Here is a 13,485-nt window from a genome sequence, read left to right as displayed (position 1 = left end):
TGACTATTCTGTCGCCAGAGTATCAGGACCACCCACAAGTTCTGAACCAATGCCAGGAAGCTCAGCTTTCCTCTTCACAAGTAAACAAAAAAGCCAAACCCCAAACATCCTGGATCCAATTTCTATTAGAGCCACTCATCCCTGGGGTTTAGGGACATTCTAAAATGCTTTCTGTAACAACTGTGGGCTGTGGTTAAGAGATAATGTTAGTCCTCCTGCAACATGAGATGTGTACAGATGTTTCTCCTTTCTCCCTTCTAGGAGGTTTGGGCACCTTGCACTCTGCCTGCACAAGTAGAACAACCGTTTTAAAATAGCAAGCTCTCGCAGAAAATTCAGAAAGGGTTCAAGACCCAAAGGAGTAAAACAGCTCTGGATTGTGTTTCCATGGTGCTTTCTGACCCTGTTCATGGGTCACAGGCAGTGGTGGGATTCAGCAGGTTCACAATGGTTCCTCAGAACCGTTACCTAGTTTTCTGTTGAGTTCGGCTAACCAGCTGTTAAAATGGCACTTAAAATGAGGGCTCTCTAAGATGGGTGCCAGGGCAGCCCCCCAATGTGGAAATCACAAGTTTACATTCCTTACTATTTTTAACTTTCATCTGCACAACAGCGTATTCTAAGCCCCTGTAGTAACAGTCATTCTGTCTGTAGGGAAATAGCTGTGTTAGGTTTCCTCGCTGGTATACCGCTGCAAGCCCTTTGTGCAAATAGTTCATGAGCATGTGACGGCACTATGGGAAGGATGTAAGCGCTTCTCAGGGGCAATGAGAGCAGATGCTGCTCCCACCACTGCAAGGTGCAGTTTGTTTCCTGATCCCTTGCCCTGCGAAATGCAGGTTTTCTTTTGTGTTTGTTTGTTTGTTTTTCCTTTCTTTTTTTTTGGCTTGCCTATCTTTACGAGCTTCCAATAAATTGGTATGGTTCACCTTTTTCCGGCTCCACGGTTTTTTTACCATCTGCCCAAATTCAATGCAAATCTGCATGGCCACAGCCTTATACCATCCTTAGGTAAAAAAAATTGCAAGTGAGGATGCCAATCAAGAACCAATATGGAGCCCTGGCCTGTTGGCTTAGGGGTGGAGCATGGGCCTCGTGTGTGAATGTCCCGAGTTCGATTCCCAGCCAGGGCACGCAGGAGAAGTGCCCATCTGCTTCTCTACCCCTCCCCCTCTTGCTTCTCTCTCTTCTCCTCTCCTCACCTCCTGTAGCTATGACTCGATTGGAGTAATTGGCTCCGGGCACTGAGGATGGCTCCATAGCTTCTTCCTCAGGTGCTAAAAAAAATTGGCTGGAGTTGCAACTGAGCAAGGGTCCCAGATGGGCAGAACATTGCCCTCTAGTGGGATTGCTGGGTGGATCCCAGTTGGGGTGCATGTGGGAGTCTGTCTCTGCCTCCCCTCCTCTCACACACACACAAAAGCAGCAATATGGAAGTATCTTAAATAACAGTTTTATTGTTTTTGTCAGGTATTATTTAATATTTTTATTAATATTTTAAAACTTATAATCTAATTTGTATACCTCCTTTATTGTTCTTATTTAAGTGTTAAATGCATGAAATAATAAACTACTGGCCTTTTGGTATATCTTTTTTTTATACTTAAAACGATCATTAGGGCAGAGAACTGGTTGACAAATTATTTGAATCCTGCCACTGGTCACAGGTGTTTCTGAGGAAACAAAAGTGCTACAGTGCTACCTTGAGATACAAATTTAATTCATTCTGTAACCGAGCTCATAAGTCAGTGAACTCACATATTAAACAAATTTCTCCCATTTAAAAAAACTGAAATAGGCCCTGGACGGTTGGCTCAGTGGTAGAGCATCAGCCTGGCGTGCTGAAGTCCCGGGTTCGATTCCCGGCCAGGGCACACAGGAGAGGTGCCCATCTGCTTCTCCACCCCTCCCCCTCTCCTTCCTCTCTGTCTCTCTCTTCCTCTTCCGCAGCCAAGGCTCCATTGGAGCAAAGATGGCCCGGGCACTGGGGATGGCTCCTTGGCCTCTGCCCCAGGCGCTAGAGTGGCTCTGGTCGTGACAGAGCGATGCCCCAGATGGGCAAAGCATTGCCCCCTGGTGAGCATGCCGGGTGGATCCCGGTTGGGCACATGCGGGAGTCTGTCTGACTGCCTCCCCGTTTCCAGCTTCAGAAAAATACAAAAAATAAAAAAAAATAATAATAGATTTAATCCATTCCAGCCCTGTGAAACATCCCCAAACCATTCTAAACGATGAAAAAAGACATGTTTATAATTAAGAAACACACATGTATACTTTACCAATGCATAACAAAATATATGAAATAAAAGAAAAAAGTGTTATTTAATATTGTATTCTTACCTTGGAGACAGATCAGTGCAGCTAACAGAGGTGAATGGCGGAGGAGGAGGGAGGGAGGAAGGGATGCAGGCACTGTAGACACGTAAACTAAAACTGCACTTTCTTAATAAAAAAAATTGAAAAACTGCACTTTCTTAACATTAACTGTAAACTAAAACTGCATTTCCTTTAAACAAAACTAAAACTGCACTTTCTTTACTTAAAATGAAAACACAAAAACTTAAATGTAAAAAACCTGCACTTTCTTAACTTGAAACTTAACCTAAGCTTAACATTACATATTTTTCCTTTTATCATCACCTGTTTTTGCCTTTTTGGCTGCACTTTCAGCACTTTCACTTGCAGGACTTTTGAATAAAAATCTATCCAAAGAGGTTTGCTTTTGCCTGCCTTTTAAAATGTTATGGAAATGTGATGTGTCATTAAAAAGTGCTGAAGCACGATCAGTTGAAATGTTTTCTGGGTGTTTCTTTTCAGTGAAACTTGAAAGCTTCTCCCGCATTGCCAGCATGTCCTTAATTTCACTTGTAGAAATCACTTCCTCTGACTCTACCTCCTCCTCACTACTAATCCCTTGCAGAAGCTCCGTATGTTGTTGCATCATCTGTAGCTCCTTCAACTCCTCAGTTGAGAGTTCCTCCTCATGTTCCTCGACGAGCTCGTTTATGTCACCCTCATCTACCTCCAGACCCATCAACTTTCCAAGGGACACAATCTCCTCCAACACTTCTACCTCAATCTCTATCTCTGGTTCGAATCCTTCAAAGTCCCTGTCTGCAACAACATCAGGCCGTAACTTTTTCCATGCCGAATTCAAGGTTTTTCTTGTAACCTCTTGCCATGACAAGTCAATAATGTGTAAACATATCACGATGTTGTAGTGATCTTTCAAACACTCTCAAAGGGTTAGAATTGTATTCTCAGTCACCTCAAAGCAGCGGCAGAACAGGTGCTTTGTGTAAAGCTTTTTAAAGTTGGAAATGACCTGCTGATCCATAGGTTGCAAGATTGAAGTCATGTTAGGTGGGAGGTAGAGGACTTTCACGAATTTGAACTCATCAGGAATGTCATCTTCAAGACCAGGTGGGTGGGCTGGAGCATTTTCAAGGATTAGTAATGCTTTCATCAGGAGTTTATTTTCTTAAAGATATTTCTTCACTGCAGGATCAAAGACAAGATTTACCCATTCAATAAAAAACTGCCACATAACCCATGCCCTAGTATTGGCGCACCAGAAAACCTGCAGTTTTTCTTTAAGAATCTTGTGAGTCTTAAAGGCTCAGGGATTTTCAGAATGATACACTAGCAGTGGCTTTACTTTACAGTCACCACTAGCATTTGCACACAATGCAAGGGTCAGACGGTCCTTCATGGGTTTATTGCCTGGCAGCTTCTTCTCCTCTATGGTGATGAAAGTCCTCCGGGGCATTTTTTTTTTCCAAAACAGTCCTGTATCATCACAGTTGAACACTTGTTGGGGGATGTAGCCTTCCTTTCCGATAAGCTCAGCAAAACGTGAGATGTACTTCTCATCTGCCTTAACGTCAGCACTCACAGCTTCACCATGCCTCACCACTGAATGAATGCCAGATCTCTTCTTGAAATTTTCAAACAAGCCGTGAATTGTCTTAAATGTATCTTCTGCTGCCTCTTTTGAGGTTGATGGTTCTTTCTTCTTCAAGTCGCCGTAAATAATATGTGCCTTTTCGCATATTGTAGTCTCTGTCACTGTATCTCCTGCCAGCTCTTTCTCTTTAGCCACACCAGCAGAAGTTTTTCCATTTCTTCATGGATATTTGTCCTTAATTGGGACAGAATTGTAGTTCCTTTCGCTGGATTTGCGCTTTTGATGGCATCCTTTTTTTTTAAGGATGGTACAAATTGTAGATGTATTGTGGTCATACAGCCTTGCCAGTTCAATCACTCATACACCATGCTCATGTTTTTCTATTATTTCTTGCTTTACTTCTATTGACATCATTCTCTTCTTCTTACCACTTTCCTTTACACTCACTTTCTTTGGCCCCATGATAGCACACAAAAGATGTTAGGAAAAATTGCAAAAATGATGCAAAAACGAGTACAGCGCACGAGATTCAACTTGATTCTGCAGGTAACACATGAGAAAGAATGAGATGCTGGTGTTGTGCAGCCGATACTGGACCCGTGCGCCAATGTGTCAACTAGCGGCAGCTTCCTGAATCATGACTCGTATCTCAGAATTTTGCTCAGATCTCGAACAAAAATACGGACCGAGTCGCAGCTCGTATCTTAAAAATTGTATGTTGGTCTGCTCATATCTCAAGGTACCACTGTATTTCCTATTGGTGGTAGGTAGGCCACTGGTGTCTGGTCAAACTGTGACCCAAATTGTGAGTTTGGGTCACTAGAAACTACATTCCTAAAGGAGACTGACGGTGTGGAACATTCTGGACTTTGCAGATCCTCAGTTTCCTGGATTAAGGCCATGCCCTTAAAACGTGAGAATCTTGAAAAGAAGGGAGCAGGGAATGGAGAGAGGAAGAGGAGGCAGGAGAAGCTTATTTATAGGAATGAGAGCAAAAAGAAAGAGATAAAAAGGAAATAAATCACACGCAGAAGCTGCTGTCCTTTCCCACATCTGTACCTTCACAATTTTCAAAGGTTACCATGGAGATGAATTGGCTGAATTTATGGCAAGAGGTAGCACGCCATGCCTGTCCTCAGAAACAAACTCTGTCCCCCCTATCTCTAACACATGGTCTCCAGGGCCTGGACTGCTTCAGTTGGGTCATGGCAGGGGTGGGAGTCAACTGTGATATTCAAGCTTCCTCTTCCAGGTCTGAGATCCTATAACTGTAAAAATAAATGAGCACATAGTTTTCAATAGCTCCTAACTCATTCCTCCAAGAAAACGGTCATTATCTCCCTTGCTCTTATAAATGTGGACATGCCTCTGGTCTTCTCTCCTTTTCTACCCTCCTGCCTTCCATGTTTCCTTTTCTCCTTCCTAATTATGATCGACTTCCTTGCTATAAAAGATGGTAAAATTCAGGAAGAGGACAGAATACCCTGCCTCCCTCCACAATTAATTATCAGTCACATCTATTGAACATCAATTATACGCCCAGAGTTATGATAGGCAGTGTCAGGTACAGCAACTACCACCCCCATATAATTAGTGACTGCTCTGTGTCTGGTATAATGGTGGGCATTTCACAAACCTTGTCTAAGCCTCACAATAACTCTTTTACATTTGGTACAAGGACAAAACTGCATAATACTAATCTTATTCATCTAGACCATTCTCTTCTTTCAGGGAAAGATATGCCTGAGCTTGCAAAGAGAAACCATCCTCCAAACTCTGCCAAGGTAAATTCCACCTCCCTATTGGCGGATGTCAGCGCTACTTCTGACAATGAGGAAGAAGACAAAGGACCCATGTTGGTGCCACAGGTGAGGATGAGGGGTAGATTAGCAGTTCTCAAACTAGAAGAATTGCTTTCCAGGTGATTTTTTTTCTAAATCCAGACTCCTGGGACCACACTTTGAGCATCACTGGCCTAGAGCAGGGCTCTTCAAATTTCTTAGACTACAAACCGCAGTGTGATACAAATATTACATCACGACACAGGATGTAAAATTACATACACATAAGTAAAACAAAAATTGTATGTAACAATTTTTTTCCTTACTACATGTGAAGCCCTGAAATACTTTCTATCCTCTCTTTCCTTTTCTTTTCTCTTTCTTTCTTACTTTCTTTCCCTTAAAAAAAAAAAAAAGAAAGAAAGAAACAATGGTCCAAACTGGGGAGATTTGCATTTGGAAAGTGTGGTATTGTAGTTAGGTAAGAAAATGTCATTATTTTAGAGATGTATACTGAAGTCTTTAGGGATGAGATGTCATTGTCATTTTAACTATCAAAGAGAAGAGGCTGGGACCTGTCTCAGCCCTGTGATGGTACCTCTTCCTTCTAGTGCTGCCTGGGAGGATAACCCTCCCTGAGCCGTGAATCAAACTGTTCTAATACGGAGGACCAGACTGTCATCCTTGTCTAAGACAATTACACAACATGCACAAATGACTGGAGAGGTGAACCCAAGAAGTGAAAAAGTCACCTGAGCTCGCACCATTCTGACAGCCATTCCACTGTCATCTTCTGTCTCCTAAACTGAATCTCCTGAATTGCTTTTGTTCCTTTCTCAAATATCAGTCGACTGTATTTGTATAGACTATCTGGGCACTTTATTCTGTTCATTTAATCTTTTTGTCCATTTTTTTCACCAGTCCCATGCTGTCATGATTACTGTTTAAGAATTTCTATCATTGGGGTATATGAGTATGAAATATGTGTGTTATTAGATTTTATCAGTGTAATACTCTCTTCATAAACAGAATTTGGAAGATGTCCATCTTTTTCTGTGCTCAGGACAGAACAATAGCAATGGGCTCAACTCTTCTTTAAGTTTATTCTGTAGACTTCTGTGAAATAATACAGGCCTGGTGCCTTTGAGCATGGAGATGTGGGAAAAATCAGTTTTCTATCAACATCTATTTCTTCTATGGTAACGGTCTACTTAGAATTTCTACCTTTTGGGGGATGTTTTGATAATTTATACTTTCTTGTAATTTTATCCAGTTTTTCAAATTATTTTATGGAGTTGAATAAAGTGATCCCATGCAATTCTGTTAATTTTTTTGTATCAGTAGTTATTTCCCTTTAGCATTTATTTTATATTTTAATTGTGCTTCCTGTCTTTCTTAAATAGTTAGCCGACTATTGTATTATTGCTTTTTTCAAATCTTATGTTTATTAGTGTTCCCGTTTCTATTTTTCAATTGATTAAATTCTTATTTTATCATTTCCAACTCCTTTCTTCTGCTTTCCTTAGGATGACTTTGTTAGTTGTTTTCTAATTTAAAAATTAGAAATTTCTAATTTGGTAGACATTTAATTTACTTTGTTTTGGGCACTGATTTTTAGTATCCCACAGAGATTAATATGTAGTGCTTTATCTATTTTTATTTTTAAAATATTCTGGGACTTCCAGTTTCCAGTTCAGCATGAAAAAAGCTTGAAAGTCACCCCTCCATTCTAACAAGAAGAAAGCTGAACAAACTGAAAAATCAGTTAACTCCTCTTAGTTCCATAAGAGACATGAGGTCACAGAGCAAACCATTGGCCCTAAATTGGAGAGACTGACATGCAAATACAGAGAATCACAAGTTACAGAAGTCCATATGCAGCAACCAGTGCTGGGGTAGGGAAACATGGATTGTAACTGATGGGTTGCTGGAGGCTCAATGTGGAAAAATCTAAGAAAAATTCTCAGGTGACTAAGTCATGGGGAGGGAGAACACTGTTGTGAATGTTACCTCCATGAACCCGATCAGGTAGGTCCTCAGAGTGAATATTAGTTCTTCCCAACTTGATCTATAGAGTTAATGCAATTCCAATTAAAATCCCAGCAAATTATCTTGTAGATATCAAAAAACTGATTCTGAAGTTTATATGGAGAGACAAAAGACCAAGAATAACCAACACACACAAAATTGAAGAACAAAGTTGGTGGACTGATACTACCCAACTTCAAGATTTACTTCTAGATCACTATAAAGCTACAGTGATCAAAACAGTGTGGTACTGGCTACTGAATAGATACATCAATTGAAAAGAACAGAAATCCCATAAATACACCCACATAAGTATAGTCAATTGATCTTTGACAAATGAGCAGAGGCTATACAATGGAGCAAAGATCATCTTTTCAATAAATGGTACTAGAACAACTGGACACACACAAGCAAAAAATAAAAATAAAAATTAGACACAGGCCTTATGCTCTTTACAAAAATTAAGTAAAAATGGATCACCTGATTGTAAAAATGAACCAAAGACTTTAACATACACCTAACCAAAGAGGATGTATAGATGGCAAATAAACATGTGAAGAGATGCTCCACGTCACATGTCCTCAGGGAACTTGCAAACTAAAACTACAGTGACATACCACTGCAAACTGGCTAGAATGGCCAAAATCCAAAACAATGACAACTCCAAATGCTGGTGAGGATGTGAAGCAACAGGAACCCTCATTCATTGCTGGTGGGAATGCAAAACGGCACAGCCATTTTGGAAGATAGTTTGGCCAATTTTTCATAAAACTAACTTATTCTTACCATATGATTTAAAAATTGTGCTCCTTGATATTTTCACACAAAACCTGCACATGGATGTTTATAGGAGTTTTATTCATAACTGCCAAAACTTGGAAGCAACCAAGATGTCCTTCAGTAATCAAATGGATAAATAAACTGTGGTACATTCAGACAATGGAATAGTATTCAGTGTTAGAATGAAATGAGCCATCAGATTGTGAAAAGACATGGAAGAAATTTAAATGCATAAATATTAAGTGAAAGAAGACAATCTGAAAAGGCTGCTTAGTGGTGATAAAAAAGGAAATCTTACCTTTTGTGACAGCATGGATGGACCTGGAGAGCATTATGCTAAGTGAAATAAGCCAGGCAAAGAAAGACAAGTACCATATGATTTCACGCATATATGGAATCTAATGATCAAAATAAACAAACAAGCAAAATAGAGACAGACTTATAGAGAGCAGGCTAATAGCTGTTGGGGGGAGGGAGGCTGGATGAGTGAGGTAGAGGGATTGAGCAAAAAAGGAAAACTCATGGACACAGACAACAGTGTGGTGATTGCAGGGGCGAGGGGTGTGGTAGGAGGGAATGGAAGAATAAAGGGCAATGAGTGGAGAACACACTATGGTATACAGAGATGTGTGGTAGAATTGAGCACCCAAAACCTGTATAATTATGTTAACCAGTGTCACCCCAATAAATTCAATTAAAAAATGAAAAGGCTGCTTACTGTATGATTCCTATTATATAACATTTTAGAACAGCCAGAACTATGGAGCCAGTAAAAAATATCAGTGTTGCCAGGGATTATGGGTGAAGGGGGAAAGAAAAGGTGGGCTCAGGATTTTTAGATCAGATTTTTAGAGCAGTGCAATTACTCTTTATTTTATTTGGAAATTTTGTCCAAACCCATAAAAATACAACATGAAGAGTGAACTCTAATATAAACCAGGGACTTTCAGGGATTATGATGTGTCACTGTAGGTTCATAAATTCTAACAAATGCACCACTCTGGCACGGTATGTTGATAATCGGGGAGGCTATGCATGTGTGGTGGCAGAGGATACATGGGAAATCTCTGTACCTTCTGCACAATTTTCCTGTGTACCTAAAACTGCTATAAAAAAATAAAGTCCACAAACTAGCAAATAGAAGATGAGTAAGTTCTAGAGGTCTAATGCACTGCATAGTAATTATAGTCAACAATCCTATATTATGTACTTTAAAGTTGCCAAGAGACTAGATCTTAAATATTCTTACCACAAAAAAAGAAATAATTATGTGATGCGAGCCCTGGTGGGATCGCTAAGTGGATAGAGTGTTGTCTCCGCCCACCGAGGTCACAGTTGGATCTCGGGTCAGGGCACATATGAGAAGCAACCCATGAGCACACAACTAAATGGAACAATGAGTTGATGCTTCTCTGTCTCTGTCTCTATCTCCTCTCCAATCCTCCCACCTCAAATGAATGAAAAAAAAAATTTAAAGAATTATGTGACGTGATAGAGATGTTAGCTCTGGCTATAGTGATAATATCATGGCAATACATAAATGTATCACATATAACAATTGTAAATATTCACCTTAAACTTCCACAATGTTGTATGTCAACTGTAGCTCAATTTAAAACAGCATTATAGGAAAAAAATTAAGTCTCAAAATTCTGTAATTTCGGTTTGGAGATGATTATGAAGAGAATTTTTAAAAACGTTTCTCACATTCTTGGAAGAAAACACAAAATTTTGTATTCTTTTTATCCCACTCTTTCCTATCCTATTACAGCTACCCTCTGACCTTAGAGGCTCTAAAAATTAAAGGTCATGAGGGTTCCTCACTCTGGAGCCTATCAGAGAAAACCCACGGAAGGACAGACGGACGCAGACGTCAGGATGTCTAAGGCGGCTGTAGACAGAGTAAACCCAGCCCAGGGGCGAGGAAGCAGAGACCATCCTCGAGGGGTACGCAGTCCGATTGGCCAATGGCGCCGCCTCTGTTTTTTGATTGGTCTGAGCAGTGACGCGCCTTCTCGAAAGCCGCGCTCGGGTTGCCTTTTTCTTGGTTCTGACCTGGACGGTGGCCAGAGGAGGACAAGAGACTTCTGTAACGGATTTAGGGACGATTTGGTTAGAGAGACACCTGAGCTGCAGAAGAGGTTGGGCTCCGGGGACATGGCGGCGGCCTTGTGATGACCGTGCTGGTGGCGACTGAGAGGAACTGGTGGCAGTGTGCCCCGAGCCTACTGTGCTGCCGCGGCCGAGGTAACGCTGTGCTGGTGGGTGGGGTTGCATCCCTGCCCAGGCGCAGAGTATGTGCTGTTCGGCAGGAGAGATGCTTGGATCCCCGAAGGTCTGGAGGAGGAGGACAAGAGGAAAGAATCTGCGTGTCAGGAAATTCTACTTTCAGTTACACCTCCGAGAGGGAGCCCTCTTACAGCCACCACTTTCCCTTCTTCCCCTTCTTCTCCTTCTTCCCCTTCTTCCCCTTCTTCCCTTTCCCTACATTCACCCTTCAGCCTGCCGTTTGCCTCAGTTTCTCCATTTATGAGGTGGGGAATGCTCCGGGCCTGTGATCCTTTATGCTTTCCTCCCCAGGGCAGCAAAAATAGGGTTGCCAGATTTAGCAATAAAAATGCTGGCTACTAGTTATATTTAAATTTCAGATAAACAACATATAATCTTTTAGTATAAATATGCCCCCAATATAAAGTAAAATTGAAATATAAAACATTATTTGTTATTTGTAATGAGGCCAGGACGCAATAAAAGCCCATTTCCGTTCTGCTGCCCTTGGTCAGTGTGCAATTCAAAGAAAGACTCGTGGGGAGTTTTTTCTCATTGTTGGAATGAATCTAGTTAACAAAAGCAAATTTATCTTTCAGAAGGGCTGGAGAGTTGTTTTATATTCAAGTTCTCCACTGTGGCATTTACCTTACATTGTTGGGAAGAAATAACTATTAAACTGTCAAAGAATATTTATATGCTATATGATGTTGAAAGTATGTTTTATATATTAAGTCACAATGGTATATCATTTGGTTGTGATGTTAGTGGAGAATGTTATATTCATATTATTGCAGGAGATCCATACATCACTGCAAAGGTTGGATAGCAGCAGTGTAGTGTATAGAAGCTAACAGCTTAAATTCTGGGATGAGACACACCAGGGTTTAAAGCCAAGCTCCATCTTTTTGATAGCAGTAAGCAAGTTACATAATCTCTCTGGGCCTCAATGACCTCTTCTTTGAAATGGAGATGATAATAATTGTCATGGGATATTGTATTAAGTCCTTGTCAAGTGTCTGGGACGTGGGAAGTACTTAATTTTAGCTGTTATTAGCCATTATAAGTGTGATTCTTTGACATAAATAATTGGATAATTATTAAATTTTTAAATTTTAAGGTGAAAAACATCAAGAATATCATGGATATCTTGAATTTCAGCAAAAAGAAACATACTGTTCAATAATAATTAAAGCAAACATTTTACACTATAATATAACAATTTTACCAAATCAAATACCTGTAAGCTGGGCTAATATAATATTTATATATCTGTATCTTTCATTGCTCCCATGTATAATTTTATATATTTTCATTTTTATTGTGTTATATATAAAGAGAAAGAAACATTACTAGCATCAAAAATGACTACAGGATTATGGTTAAAGTAAGAAAATGGGTTTATAATCAGTGGCTGTTTGTAATGAGGTAGACTGAGTATGTTTTAAAAATTAGAGGTCAAGCTCTGTAGGATTTTTATATTTTTTTGTATATTGTTTTATGTCCTTAGTGTTTACAGTGGTAAAGTAGTTTACTTACAAACTATGCTGTGAAATTCCTCTTAGGAACTTTTCTCATTTTTTTTCTCCAAAAAATTGGAAAACCTCTTTACTATCTAGAAAAGGATATGGTGGCTGACCTGTGGTGGTGCAGTGGATAAAAGCATCAACCTGGAATGCTGAGGTTGCTGGTTTGAAACCCCAGGTTTGCCTGATCAAGGCACATATGGGAGTTGATGCTTCCTGTTCCTCCCACCTTCTCTCTCTCTCTCTCAAAAAATAAATAAATAAATAAAAATGAATAAATAAAAGTCTTTAAAAAAATGGAATTAGAACAATTCAAGTTCTAATTTTTGCAACGACTGTTATTACCCAAGTGATCATGAACAAGTTACTTAACAAATATGAGCTTTGGTTTATTTGTAATTTCATAACAAAAACCTATTTCCTCACCCCCAAGGTTTCTAAATGCTATCAATTATTAATCTTTTTTTTAAAGAATTTATTTATTCATTTTAGAGAGGAGAGAGAGAAAAGGGGGGAGCAGGAAGCATCAACTCCCATATGTGCCTTGACCAGGCAAGCCCAGGGTTTTGAACCAGTGACCTCAGCGTTCCAGGTCGATGCTTTATCCACTGCGCCATCACAGGTCAGGCAATGCTATCAATTATTATTAGCTATTATCCACTAGAGAAAACTTCAACTGTGGATGCATCCAACTGTTTGTCTTTGTGCCTGCAGCAAACCTCCCAGAAGAGCTGGAGAAACTTTATACTGGGAAGACTTGGTACTAAAATTAATCCATGGTAGTCAACTTCACCTGGAATTTCAGCACTGCACTGCAGACCTATTTCTCTAGCTATCTCATTCCATTTTATGCAACTGCTGTATCAAATCCTCGTCACTCTTTCCAAACTCTGGTATCCTTTACAAGCCATTCTCAGCAAAGGATCTATCTCAGTGTTACTGAGAAAATAGAATGCCTGAGCTGAGCTTCCTGCCAGCAAATCTGCCCATCCACCTTCATCTGCACACATCCAACCTCCATCAAAATCTAGTCCCTTTGTGCATACTCTGGATCCCTTCCCTCTCACCATCTCAGGGATCTCTACCACCAGTTATCCCTTCTGTCACCTGCATGGCTAAGCACTCCCTCTGTACTAAATTCTTCCCAGCAGCATTTAAATATTCTGCAGTCTCTCCCTTCTTCCGGGAACAGTTT

At 40.2% G+C, this 13,485-nt stretch overlaps 1 long non-coding RNA gene and 1 other non-coding gene across 3 annotated transcripts in view; both read left to right on the top strand.

Annotated features, from left to right (window-relative positions):
• Positions 1-1,798: 1,798 nt before the first annotated feature.
• TRNAA-GGC (transfer RNA alanine (anticodon GGC)) lies at positions 1,799-1,874 on the top strand. The gene has a single exon. It is a non-coding gene; the product is annotated as a tRNA-Ala (tRNA).
• An 8,656-nt stretch (positions 1,875-10,530) lies between these two features.
• The window catches only part of LOC136379954 (uncharacterized), a 14,909-nt gene continuing 11,954 nt past the window's right edge, over positions 10,531-13,485 (top strand). For both annotated transcript variants that reach the window (XR_010746825.1, XR_010746824.1), the window contains exon 1: positions 10,531-10,743. This is a non-coding gene — a long non-coding RNA (uncharacterized lncRNA). The remainder of the gene's footprint in view (positions 10,744-13,485) is intronic.

Source organism: Saccopteryx leptura, chromosome 8 (genome assembly GCF_036850995.1).
Source record: "Saccopteryx leptura isolate mSacLep1 chromosome 8, mSacLep1_pri_phased_curated, whole genome shotgun sequence".
Classification (NCBI taxonomy): domain Eukaryota; kingdom Metazoa; phylum Chordata; class Mammalia; order Chiroptera; family Emballonuridae; genus Saccopteryx; species Saccopteryx leptura.
This window is presented reverse-complemented; position numbering and strand designations above follow the sequence as displayed.